Below are 6,015 nucleotides of genomic sequence, written 5' to 3' on the forward strand. Positions count from 1 at the left end.
TCAGCACCCTAAATAAACGCACTGCATTGAACGAACCCCCCCCCCCCGGGAAACTAACCTCCCTTCCCCCCAGGCGTTTTCCTCCAAACAAGCTCTTTAATTGACAAACATCCCAAATCTGCTATGTGCCTGGGTTGGGTTTTTTTTAATTGCAGAGCGAGGATTAGTGGCTTGATGCAAATGGGTATAAAATAGTAAAAATAGCCAAGCGGAAGGCAAAGCAGATCTATTGGCTGGAAATAGGCAGCCAAGGAAAATAAGCAATGGATTTAACAGAGCTTCAGGTCTCTTCGGGAGTCTTCTAATATTTCTAGTATTGCATTGAAACTGTAATCAAACCCAAGCACTTGTTCATTTCTTCGATGTATGGGTCTTCTCTTGCGTTTCCCTTGGGGGTGGGGGAGTTGGTGGGTGGTTGTTAATAAAATGTCACCTCCCACTAAGCACTATTTAAGGTGCACTGATCCTTAGCATATGAATGATCTGTGCTGCCTGCACCCAGAAGGCCCAATTCTGATCTCACTTACACCAACTTTAAACCAGGGCCATTCCAGTGGTTCAGTGGAATTTCTTTGGGTTCTGAGCCCAGCATAATTCAGCACTCTATTTTCCATCAGTGCCTGGGCTCTGGGGATGCTGATGTTTGTAATTACTTCAAGAGGTATTTCTGGGGTCCATAGTTGGGAAACAAATAAATACCACTGTGCCCAAGGGTGAAGTTTCACTGGGATACCACAAATCCAAGCAAAAACTATGAGCCTCAAAGAGTTTCAGCTTGTGGAGTTCCCTTGAATTTTTCCTTTAGGAGTGGAGGGTCGGAGTTGCCTCTCCTGCCTTTGGATTTGGCCTGCAGAACCAACCATCTTTCCAGACCAGCTTGGATCTTGGAGGATGCACCAGAGGTCAATGGCTCTACACCAGCTCCGAACTCCCCAGTTTTGCCAATCCAAGTGCCATGGATTCTCTGGGATCCTTCACTGGGGAGGTTCTACAGTATGGAAGGAAAGGTTCAGGCAATATTAACTTCCACTGTTTCTGCCCACAGTTTTGGGAGGGGAAAAAGTTTGCATGAGCCAGTTCTGCCCTGCCCCTTATCACTGCCTCTGTGCTGAACCCCCCCAGGAGAACTGAGGGGACAGAGAAAGCATGCTAAAAGCAGGCAAAACTTCCCCTTCCGTAGGAGCAGGCTCACATCTGCCTCCTGAGGGGGCCTTGGGAGAGTCATCAGAAGCCAGAGTTCCCCAAATCTGAATGAACATTTCCAGGGAATGGGGGGAATTGAGTGGGAGGGTGTTGTGATTTTCCTGGCATCAGGAGTCCCTTGCTAGAATCCCCTGAGTTCTCTGGTGGCTCAGTGACACCTCAAAGCCCTCCTCCCTCCATGAATACATGTTCCATGGAGGGGTCTATAGCTCCACCGGGGGCATTCTGCTTATCGCAGCCTCAGATCTAACCTGGGTCTGATTGTGGCCTTAATCCTCCAAATGCTCGCTCAGGCCAATAGTCCCACTTACCTACCTTTTCCCCCCAACCCGAGCTATACGTCCTCACGTGTGCTTCCGGGGGCTGATGCTCAGCTATAGTAAAGCCCCTTTGTGCTGCTCTGGCAGTGTAAAAGGACCACACAATGGGCATATGTGGCCCCCTGAGAATATTCCTTGTGCAGGGGGACTTCCTGGCTGGATTGGAGCTGGCATAGGGACTCTTTCCTGGCCCTGCTTCTAGCCCCTGGGGTGGGGCATGTCCAGGATGCACTGCACTATGGCTTTCCTCTGTTTCCTGGGCCCTGTAGGGGACCTTAAGGCTGTTATAGCACACAGTGGGGGGCTGAACAGACCCTATGTCACCCCAGAATACAAGAGGTTCAAAGGTCGCTTAAAGCCACCTAACCACTCCCTTCTCTCCCCTCCCCCAACTGTTACTGCCCCAAGTGAAGAAGCTGAATAACGGAGCATCAACCTCCCTGAGGGGCACAGCTCCAAGGGCCACTGGGTCAAATTCTGCTCTTGGGTGGGCTGCCCCCGGGGCACAGATCCTGCCAGTCAGTGCAGCGACCCCAGCGAGTTCTGTTGGGGCAGGATGGTGTCAATTTACTAGTTATTCCAGATTTACCCTCCAAGTATTTCCAAGCAGAGTCTGTCCTAAAATATAGATATATTTTTAATTTGGGTTGAAATAAGTGTTCTGAACCCATTAAAAAAATCCACCTACTGGGTAATAGCCAGTTTCATTTTATTTAATGAACACCCTCCCCCCTTGTCTTAAAGTGATAAAAATCTACGTCTTCTCACCAATCTGTTGTTTCACATTGACATTTGGGCCTAATGCTGGTCTATCAGTACCATGCTGGCTTTAGGACTCTGCCAGCATCTAGCAGGGTTTAGGCATGTAGCTGTTGGGAGCTGAGCTCTGAATGGCTCGGCTCAGCTTGGCTCGGCATGGACTGCTGGCTCCACTCGGAGTGCAGCAAAGCAAGGCCTTGCAGCCCCCGCAGGCTAGTGTAGCACAGTGTTAAAACTGAAAGCGACAGTGTCCAGTTAAAAATCATGGACCAGACCATCCCATCTGCCCTTTGATGACGGGAGAGGAAAACCCATTCCTTTGGCCCAAACAATGGCGGAGGCCCCTCTCTCTGACACTGAGGAAACTGCCATGTGTGTGTTGGCCCTCATCCTCCAAGGTACTTAGGCTCCTAACTTCTATTGATTTCAGGCAAAGTTAGGAGCTTATATACCTTTGAGAATCTGGGCTTCAGTGGCTTGTGGGGCAGGGGAATGCAAGGTAGGTTTGAGGAGTTCTGGGCCAAGGGAAAGCTGCTCATTATCCTTCTCTAAACCTGCCAGAATCTGGTAGGGGCTCCTGCTCTGTGCTCTCAACCCCCTTGGCACAGGCAAGGAACCAATGAGAGCGTGTCTTCTGAGGGGAGGTGTGCTGCCAGGGTGGACTCAGGGGGGCACTAAGGGGGCACACAAAGCCACTGGGCCTCTATGTGTGTATTGGATGTACTCCCTCAGCTGAAGACATTGGCAGGTCGGTGGGGGGCGACCGAGCTGCCCACTACACAGGAGGCAATGCCCTACCCCTCATGAGGAGATGATTCTGAGGTAGCTCTCTTTTCCCAGCCCTCCCATGGGTTTTCCTGCAGGAGTCTGGGCTTTAGAAGGAATTCCCTACAGGTGTCATTAATTGCTAGAGCTTTTCAAAGCATGGCTGGGTCACTTTAGAAGGGTTTGCTTAAAGCTATTGTGTGAATCATGCTCCCAGAGTTTCCAGTGTGAATAACCCTAGACCCAAAGAGAAAATCAAACCAGAGGGTGTTTCACAAGTATTATGCAAAAACATTTGTTTTGCTTGGGGTCAGTGCAGGAAACTCCAAGTTGTCTCATGTTTGCATGACTAAGAATTGTTGTTAATTCATTCAGAAAGTTCAGGAACTGTAGCCAATCCTGCAGTGAGCCTGGGATGGACTTTGAGGTAGTAACATCACCAGAAACCAGGTGAGTTTTGTATGGGGTGTGTTTTTTCTGCAACATTGTGCATACTTGGTTATTAACTCCAGGAATTATTTACGTAGCTAGAATTATAAAAGTCTAATGTACTATCCACTGAATATGCATATTGTTTATTTTTTGTGTGTCGCTCAGCTTGGACAATGAAACTAGACTAATCAATTTAATTTTCTAGTTTCTGATCAGTGACATGGTTCTCAGTGGGTATCGAACTCATGAGCTTTGGCACCAAAAACTACAGGCCTCTTTCACTGTAGCTAAAGGAGAACTCTTTTTTAACTGTAAATTGCAGGCTTTTGTCCTCACCAGGGCCAGCCAGTAGAGGGAGACATGGTCAGATTCACTAAGACAGTCTGTTATCTATGCTGATGTCCCAATCCTTGTCAACCATTTGTATTACTCATTCAACCCATCTGATTTAAATATATTTATATTACGTTATCACATAGTAATGTTCCCCCAGGAGGGGGCAAGCTCTGGGATGTGCACACAGTAGGGGACTGGAAGGGCCTTTTCCCGGAGGAAGCAGCTGGCCCTCTTCTCCCATCCATGCTCTAGACAGAAGTCACCAGAGCACAATCTCTTCTATTGTCAGCACTCCAGCATGGTGCCACTGTGGGTTTGGAGTTAACTCAGCAGATACAAACCCAGGGCCTGCTCCTGTTCCCATTGAAATCACTGACAAGACTGCAGGACCAGGCAACCGAGCAGTTTTCCCATCCTTATAAAACGTCCCTTCTAGTGATCACTTCAGGCATGCGCTGTGGTCACTATAAGAGTTATACTGTACCCAGTGTCAGCACTTTGCCGATCGGCCGCGCAGGGCACTGAGAAAGCAAGAACCAGCCCAGTCCTCTTCAGGCTGCAGTGAGCCATACGGTTAAAAGCATTTGAAGCCCAATTTTGTCACCCTTCCTCCTTTAACTGTCCCAGAAAATCTCTTTTCCCCCCTGGAATTTCCAAGGTGTAGTCTCTGTCCAGAGAAGGTTTGGGGAACTTTCTCTATATCTGGATCAGTCTGGAATATATTTTGCTGTCTATAAAATGGCAGACATCAGCAGTGTTAATGGCTTATCATTCAAGCTAATACCGTTGCCCCACAATTGTACTCTTGTGAGCGTTCTGTTCCTTTAACACCGATCTGTGTCGTAGGGCTCTGCTGCTCTGTGAAATGAAAGCTAGAGGGCTAAGTGCAATCGAAAAGCCTGCAGCACCAGGTATAAAGGGTCTTTTCCTGCTCACAAGGACAGTTTTGCATCCGATGAAGTGAGCTGTAGCTCACGAAAGCTCATGCTCAAATAAATTGGTTAGTCTCTAAGGTGCCACAAGTACTCCTTTTCTTTTTGCGAATACAGACTAACACGGCTGTTACTCTGAAACCTGTCAGTTTTGCTACTGGCCTCCATGGATATGTCTACACAGCAATTAACAGCCCCTTAGCCTGAGCCCAATGAGCCAGAGTCAGCTGGCACAGGCCAGCCACAGGTATCTAACTGCAGTGTAGACATATCCCATTGGGCCAGTACTGGGCTCAATATGCCTTCACTTTACAATTTAGGGGCCAGATCCTGAGAGATGCTGAGCACCTCATGCAGTGCTAAGCACTTTCAGTTCCCAGCAAAGCCGGTGGTAGCAATTAACAGTGCTTCTCACCTTGCAGGATCTGGCCTGTCATCACTTCCCTATTCCATTTTACCTTCTGATGTGCCTCTGCTAGGTTTTTCTTTAATAAATGCGTTCCTGTCTCAGGCGCTCCTGTTAACGTCTCCCATGTCTTCATGTCCGTATTTCAGTGTAATGCATGGGAACCAGCTTCCTTGAGGTAGCCCAGGTGTTCCAGGTGCAGGACTAGCGGGCTCCTCTATTGCATTTCAACATTTTTTGGATTTCCTGTGGACTTCCACAATAACATCTGGACAGTGAGTGCTGTGGGCCTTTGGGCCTCATCCTGGAGCCCCCGGATCCAATAACTCTGCAGGAGCAAACCGCTCCCAAATGCTTTTCCTGTAGCTTCCACTCAAAAAGTGACGTGTTGCCAACCTTCTAACAAGGGCTCCCTCGAAAATGATCTGCCCCTGTCAGTGTCACGGGTTATATGCCTGGGGTGAAATACTCTCCCTGCTTCTGGGAACCCCCGCATCATCTCCATACTCCCTCCCCCTACTCCCCAAAATCTATTTACTCTATATTCCTCCCACCAAAAAATAATCCCTTCCACATGCGTCCTTCCAACTCCTCATGCATCTCCCTCCCTAGCTGAGGCTCCTACAGGTTGCTTCCCTACAAGGATTAAAATAAGGGGAAGAGGAGAGAGTATGGGGGAGCATCATTTTCCCTCTTCTTTCCTCCTTTGTGGCTGTTACAGTGAGATCTCCCCCCACTACACATCCCCCAACCTTCTCTTGGCAATGGTAGGGGGGTTGCCCTATGGTCTCTGGCTATGGGGAAGGCAGTAGGTCTCCTCTAAGGCAGGGTGGTGAGCTGGTGAATGGAGCCCATTAGGCTC

This window comes from Caretta caretta, chromosome 10 (assembly GCF_965140235.1).
Source record: "Caretta caretta isolate rCarCar2 chromosome 10, rCarCar1.hap1, whole genome shotgun sequence".
NCBI lineage: Eukaryota > Metazoa > Chordata > Testudines > Cheloniidae > Caretta > Caretta caretta.